Raw genomic sequence first — 8,695 nt, 5'->3', positions numbered from 1 at the left:
ACATCCACCCTGAACCAAAAACACAGTCAAAAAATAACACACCTACACAAAAGAACATCAAGTACAACAGGCAGGTGTTTGCCCTCTACTCAACGTCTCCTATGAACGTGTAACTTGTCACGTAAGTTGCCTGGTGACACAAACTGACCAAACCAACTCTTTTTTTTTTTTTTTTGGTCAACACAGATTAGATTAGACTATTAAAACAGGCTACTGATACTGGTAAATGACAGTGACTATCAAATGTGTGGCTGATTATGCTACATATTAACAGGAAGGCTGTGTGGTGTGTGTGCGTTTCAGGGTTTCAGATATTTGGTGAAACATTACAGAAAAGTTTAAAGATTAAGACTATTCCTGGTAGCATCTTGTGTCCTAGATAATGTGTGTAAGTCTGATTTTGACCTCTGGAAACATTCAAATACTTAAGTCAACTTGTCTTCTAGATATTTATACATCACTTATACACACTACATTTATTTTGCCAGTTATGTTTTGATGAGCAGTGTAAGTGCTGCATGGATTATGTTCTCTTGCAGAAGCATAGATATGACTGATCTGCTTAAATGTTAATAAACACAAGCTTCAAGTCACTTTTTCAATATTTGACCAAGCCTGTAATAGTATCTGAGCCTTAATTAAGTGTAGTGAGTGCCAAAAAATACAGTGACTACAACCAACCCCCTTAAAAAAACAACAAAAACACTAAAACACACATCAAGGTTATTAATTGGTTGTATATTATCCTAAGATATATTAGGCAAGGTTCCTTTCATTATTAAAAACAGCTACAAAAAAACTAATGTTTACAACTCTGTAACTAGATTACTGAGTAAGAAATTCAGTCAGATATTTGACATGTTTTCTTATTTGTACAACTGTGATTAGTGGCAAATATACTCTAAACTTCTAAACAGTGTCCACGTGTCCTCAAAAAACATTCAGCTCTTGAGCAAAACACTCCAAACCTACTGGACTATAGACAGCCTCTTGTATGTAACCCTCACTGCCAGATTCAAGTAAAAGGAAGTCACCTCAAGCTTGTTTTGTGTAAACATGTTTAGCTGGCTGGCCTAAAGCAAAGTTAAAGCAATAACTCAAGTCGTTTTTCAAAATATATCCCATCCTGTTTAACTGTACAGTATGTCCCAAGCTCTTCTGGCTTACACAAAATAAAGATATTAGAGAAAAGTGTCTTTTATCATAAATAAATCTACTCAATCCTTTATTTATTTATTTTATTTATGGGAAAGGCTGCTTTAACCACCACCTGCAAGAAGGGAGGATCTTCTTCAGATTTTTCTTTAGATTTACCCCCGAGGGTTGTTCTGCACGTCACACACGTCCTACAGTACATAACAGCATAACTGATTCTCACTTGACAGGGCAGGCTCGACTTTCGTTATTACACACCTTACTGGGAGTGTATGTATCAGAGAAGCCAAAAAAAAAATGCACTGACTTCTTGGCTTCAAGTCAAAACACCTTGAAGTGTCACGAGGGGGAAATAAAGCAGTCGGTGTGCTGTTTTGTACACATCCATGAATCATGCTTGAATATTCCTACAAACATTGGTGACATCATGTGACTCAGTCCCACATGACTGGAAAGAGGTGGAAAAGCTGACAGGGCAGGTTTATTACATGGTCTACAAAGTACTACAGATTACAGCAAGACAATGCTCAAGTCATAATGATCCTGTTTGATTTTGTATAAACTGGGCAGGGGAAATGTTTTTGCCATAATGGAAACTCTGAATGTGCTAATTTAAGACACAATGAGAGGACTGTGGGCAATCCGGCCATTTATTCCTCATCATTACTGTTAGTCTGTAATGCTATCTGATCCTCTAAGGAGTTTTGGTATTATTTAGTCATAATCGTTGTTTCTTATTTAATGGTGTTGTGCTATGACTAACTATATTTGGTTATTTGTTTGAGACATCGTGCATTTACTTGTCCATGCAGAGAGATAAAGGAAACATGGCGAGGAGTGGAACTGTGGACATTATAGGTATGTGCTTTAACCCTCCTGTTGTCCTCGAGTCAAGGAAGGAAGGAGGAAGAAGGAAGGAAAGGAGGAAAAAGGAAGGAAAGTAGGAAGGAAAGTAGGAAAGTAGGGAGGAAAGGAAAGAAGGAAGGGAGGAAGGAAAGGAAGGAAAGAAGGAAGGAAGGAAGGAAGGCGGAAAGAAGGAAGGAAGGTAGGAAGAAGGAAGGAAAGGAGGAAAGAAGGAAGGAAAGTAGGGAGGAAAGGAAAGAAAGAAGGGAGGACGAGAGGAAGGAAGGACAGAGGAAAGAAGGAAGGGAGGAAGGTAGGGGGTAGGAAATAAAGAGAGGATGGAGTGAGGGAGGGAGGAAGGAAGAAAGGAGTGAGGGAAGGAAAGAAGGACGGAAGGTAGGGGGTAGAAAAGAAAGAGAGGAGGGAGGGAAGGAAGGAAGGAAGGAAGGAAGGAAGGAAGGAAGGAAGGAAGGAAGGAACAGTCAAAACAGACAGGGTCAATTTGACCCGGGAGGACGACACGAAGGTTAATCATTCAGATACCCCAGCTACTAATATATTTAACATTTTATTAGTATCAGTAATGGTGACGTCAAGGGGATAAATGTCTGTATTTTCCCTCTGAACAAATCTCATGTGCAGAGCCAAACGATGAATCAATCCTAATTATAAGAATTGTGTGTGTTTCCAAATACTGATATTTATTTCTCTGAGCCATAGTCCAAAAACGATCAAAATCAAACGTCATTGAGCCACACCTTTGCACACTGGGTAACATGTTCCATCCAAAGAGTAATAACAGTGATCATATTTTATTACCATTAACACTGCTTCACTTGCTTATTGTGCTACATGTATCACAACCTCTTAACTTTGTACTGATGTTCTCTGGGTAATTTTAAATGTAGTACCAGGTCAATCAGTTGTCACATCTAGTTAAAATTTCACAATGTTGGACAGCAATAGAGCTCTGTAAGGCAAGGCAAGGCAGTTTTATTTATATAGCGCATTTCATACACAATGGCAACTCAATGTGCTTTACATAAAACAGAAACACATGCAATTAACCCCCCCCCCCCCACACACACACACCCCACACACACACACACCCCACACTAATAATAAAAACAAAGTACAGAAAAATAGAAAGAGGGAAATAAAATGCTAGAATAGAGCATTAAATATAAGATTGCAGCATAAAATAATGGTTTGCTTTAAAATCATTAAAAGGACATAGAGTGCAAATTAAAATGTAAAGTGCTTTAAAAGAGCTCAATCATAAGCACAGGAGAAGAAAAGTGTTTTTAACCTGGATTTAAAAATGATTTCAGTTCTGCTGGTGGTTTGTTCCAGTTGTGTAAAAGCTGCTTCACCATGTTTAGTTTGAACTCTGGGCTCGACTATCTGACCTGAATCAGTAGATCTCAGAGCTCTACTCTCTAAGATATACCAGGCTTTGAACACACACACAATAATGTAGGCTCAGTTCATTGTTAGTTTAACTCTGTACATGAGATTTGTTCACAATGAGAAAAGTACAGAACATTTTTCAGCCACATCCTTTCAGACGTTTGTGTGTGTGGTTATAGTAACAATATGTACTGTATGATGTTATCCTCTAATACTATTTGATACTTTGATCTCTTGTTCACAAAACACTCACATCATACAGCTTTGTGATGCAGTTATAACAGCATGACAGTACAGTATACCATCTGCAACAGTGAGTTCAAGCCAATAACATAAAACTGCTGTACACTGTATTTCCTCTATTGCCTCAAAGTTGACCCACATGCTTCACAGTCATCACAGACAGCCTGGCCTGTCCGAGCGGTGTAAAGGAGACAACAACTGCTTATGGAAATTCTGTCAAATGGGAGCTTCCTCTTGCCATATATATTTTTTATATAAATAAGTCACAGTCATCTACATTAATACATGTGAGTGTGTGTGTGTGTGTGTGTGTGTGTGTGTGTCTGTGTGTGTCTGTGTGTGTGTGTGTTTTGGCCTTTTAACCAGATTACAGAACTGTATTGCATTGATAAAGGTTAACTTCCTCTTGGTTATATTCATTTTAGCTGTTTGTCAAGGGTCAAACGATATATATATCTATGTGTGTGTGTGTGTGTGTGTGTGTTTGCTGTGTTGGCAAAGCCTGGTCTCTTAATCATATTACAGAACTGCTGTATTGTTATTGTTAACATTGTTAAATGTCTCCACTTGGAACTTCCTCTTGGTTATCCATTTTTATCTGCTGGTCACACTCACACACTCTCGGTTTGTGTGTGTTTGTGTAGGAAGACACTCATAAATACATAAACACACATTTACACACAGAGTTCTGTTGTAGCGCTAATGGGGATAAAAGGGAAGTACAATAATTATAAACATCAGTCTCTGCATTTGAATTTGGGGACAGTAACAACATGTTTTGTTATATTGTGTGTATATATAATTATATTCCAGTATGTGTGTTGATCTAACAGTGATATGAGGTTATGTGCTCTCTCACTGGGAAAAACTGATCTTGGAAACAGGCTCTTTGTCCTGAGTTGCCATTGACAATGGAAGGAATCTACTGGCAGTCAAACAGGAAAGTTTAATAGCAATGATCAAGGTTATCATGTTTCTGGTGTGAATTTGTCAGCGGTTTCATATGTTGAGGGCTGAGTAGCACTTGATATGAAACCAGATCATTTAAAGTAATTGTTAAGGTGTCAGAATCTTTTATTCTCATATTTAATAATGGCTTGTTTTATGTGTTATGTCCTTAAATGTTTCCTTTGCGGAACTGGGTTAAGTTCAGGAAAGATTTCTCCCAGGGGATAAATAAAGCCTTTTTAATATACAATTCCTGTTAACACACTGACATAATGAAGTTAATGATTTCTTTTAGAAATGGAGTCTGGCCAAAAAGTGAATCATATGCTGTAAGGACCGGAAACGGCTGCTACATTTATCTGGTGGCGGGCGGGGAGGGAGGGAGTGGGCTGGGAGACTGTCAAGCACGTAGCGCTTCTGGCTTTATCCCAGCCATGTCCAAACATTAAGATGAATGCTTTAAGATAATGACATGGCATTTTTTTTTAGAATGAGGAAGTCAGTTTCTTGTTTGAGTAACAAAAACAAACTGACTTCAACTTCAAACATATATGGAGCCACAATTACTCTATAGAAGTGTATAGTATATGATATTGTATAGAAAAGGACAGTCTATATGTGTGAGTGTGTGTTTTGTTTATTTTCAAAAACCACTTTGGAACCACCAGTTTGGAATCTAGAATCTTGCTACTATATTCTATTATAATTTAATACAAATGTAGTATTTAAAGTTAAAAGGAAGTGCTTTGTTGTATTGTAGCTGCTTATTACAGAGTGAATTAGGACCTGTAACATGTCTATTATTTATTTACTGACTTCAACTAACTTCAAACATATATGGAGCCACAATTACTTTATAGAAGTGTATAGTATATAATATCGTATAGAAAAGGACAGTCTATATGTGTGAGTGTGTGTTTTGTTTATTTTCAAAAACCACTAAGTTTGGAATCTAGAATCTTGCTACTACATTCTATATTCTATTATAATTTAATAAAAATGTAGTATTTAAAGTTAAAAAGAAGTGCTTTACTGTATTGTAGGTGCTTATTACAGAGTGAATTAGGACCTGTAACATGTCTATTATTTGGCCAAAGACCTGCAGACACAGCCAAACTTTATTTTTACACCTGGGTGCTTACTGTATGTGGCCATGTGCCCACACGTTGTTTTGTATTTCAGCTGGTTCACCATGCATGTCGTCTGAGTGTGTGCATACGATGGTGAGTTGTTGGAGTTGGTGTGAGGCCATGTATGATTTATTTAGTCACTTGACCAAATGAGAGTGTAATATTTCTTTATGTGTGTGTTAATTTTAGGAATATATATACTCTGTAGTCACATGTGAATATACAGTATGTGTTTTATTACACTGGGTGTTAGCGTGTTGTAAATTGTGTCTCTGCTGGCTAAACGTTTATGTGTGTGTGTGTGTGTGTGTGTGTGTGTGTGTGTGTATGTGTGGTTATATGTGTGTGTGTCTTGTTGCATGAGGTGCTGAATTTCACAGGTTTATTGTCTAATTTCGTAATGTTGAAGCGTTTTATGGTCCCAAAGGTCAGACAAATGTCTGAGAATGTTTGAATTACCTCATGATTTACAATTAGTCTGTCTACCAACCTGCTGTTTAAATATTATGTTCATTGCCATAGTAAAAATAATAGTAACACTTTATAACAATCATGATTAATAAATGGTAGATTGATAGTGAATTAAACTTTAGTTATATAACAATTTTACAGTCAACAAACAATGAAAGGATAATTAATTTTGGGTTTCTAATTCTAATAACATTATTCGGGTGGCTATTATAAAGTAGCAACTGATTACTATAATGACTTCTGAAGTGGTAAATAAACACTACTAAGCATATAAACATTATTAGATGAATAGTTAACACTTTGTGAGTCATTTATATTTGCTTTATAAACCATCTATAAACATTATCTGGATAATAAAGTTGCAACTGATGTTTACAATACTTTTTAAAGGGTTAATAAATACCATGTAGAACTCCAGGAGTATGTGCCAACAGGCTTTTGGTTCGGACTGGTTTTACGTGCTAATACTAGTTTGCTCTATTGGTACAGAACAGGTTTATTACAACACAGTTTATAACCAGACCTCATGAAGAACTCTAACTGGACTCATTTTTTCTAAGCTGGGCATTTTGTGTCATCGTTGCTACGAGACTGATATCGCCTCCAAGATTGGCTCATGATCCTAGCTGTCTTTGTTTCTTGACTAACGTTAGCTAGCATTAACTGGCTAATTAACTTAAGAATATTGTGCTTTACAAAATGTCTTAAGTTATGTTTGTTTGTTTGGTGTTTGTGGAGAATTTATCAGTGTTCAGGGTTCAATAATACATGCTACAGCTAAACGGTGCACTGCCATAATAATCCAAGTGGAACTCGCTCTAGGATTATTTACATTCAGAGTTTCGTACTGTGACGGTTCAGAGACTCTTATGTAGATGGTAGGATATTTGAATGCTGGAGACACATCTGAGGTTTCCTGTATCGAGACAGGGTATGTAAATGCATAAATATAATATTCTAGTCATGAGTTGCAACTTTATATTAGCTATGAAAATAATGTTTATAGACAGTTTATATACCAATTGTTAACCATTAGCATAACATTACACATGTCTGGTCCATCTATCTATGCAATGTTTATAGGTGTTTGGTTATCATTAATACACATTTAATATAGTACATAAAATGCTTTAATATTTACAACAATAAACTGGTAACTGATTTATGAAAATACAATTTACTTCAATCTTCTCATCAGTTATGATTCAATATATCATTATATTAACTATTTTAAACAATACAAATTTATGATAAAATAGAAAATTATATTAATCATTTCAGTGTTTGCTAACAATTAAATAACTATTACAGTAACAAAAGTTTAATTATCAATTTACCATTTCTTCATGATGATTATCATAAAATGTTAATAATAATCCCCAAATGTTAATAATAATCCCCATTTTTATTCACAGATAATCTTTGTAGCAATCTAGAGAAAGAGAAAACACAGTATTATATATTAGTTGAATTTCTAACAGTAATTTCATACTGTAGCCACTTAAATTTTAATGTTATACTGATTAATAGTATATGAATATCTAACATATCAAAGTAAATTTAAGCATAATGTTACTGACCTTGAATTGAATGTAGCTAGATAAGGCACCATACTGTATGTGAGTCATCTATTGATCACACGAAGCAGTTATCACAGCCACACACAAAAATCACCAGATTAATGACATTTTACAATAACAGACAGAAGCTTTTTTAGACACATACAATAAATACAAGTTATGCATTTAAGCTTGAAACTGTTAAGACTTTATAGTTGCCTGTTTACGGTTTTCTACGTGATGAAAGATGTTACATTGGAAGTCAAATACCTCCCTTTTTTTCTCACAGTCATCTAGAGAATTGCAGTGAGAATTGTAATGGGGGTTAGACACAGTTTACTCATATTGACCTATACTGTTGGTTTCACTCTGAATAGACTGTCTCATATTCACAACCATCTGTTGCACTGCACACGTTTCGTCACACATGTAGGCCTACTGGCTGCCTATACAGTAGATATGTGAAGGAGTGACAGTTTTGCCTCGTTTTAGTTCATGATTTATAATTTATTAACCTGCAGCATGAATGTGAAATAGAGAGATGGTTGGATATTTTAGTTATGTGTACCTGCTGCTGTTTTTTGCTTCCAAATGTCATTTTTACTACAGTGGTATTTACAAATTTACAAAAAACAGTCCCAGACAAAAGATGTTAGATCAGAATCAGAATTGCTTTAATCACCAAATATATCATGTATAGGCTCCAGAAAACAAAATAGAATAAAATAACCGTGAATGAGAATATATACAAGTTAAGACTATATAAGATAGATAAAGATGAGTTCTTGATACATTCATCAGGTCAGATAATGTGTAATGTGTTGGTTAGTATATAAAGTGGAGCCATTCTCTCTCTCTATTTCCCCCTCATATGCATATGTACACACACTTCTCTCTCTCTATTTCACACTCACACACACACACACACGCACGCAC

Source organism: Scomber japonicus, chromosome 6 (assembly GCF_027409825.1).
Source record: "Scomber japonicus isolate fScoJap1 chromosome 6, fScoJap1.pri, whole genome shotgun sequence".
NCBI classification, from domain to species: Eukaryota; Metazoa; Chordata; class Actinopteri; order Scombriformes; family Scombridae; genus Scomber; species Scomber japonicus.
The sequence above is the reverse complement of the archived record's forward strand: the minus strand, read 5'-3'. Positions refer to the sequence as shown.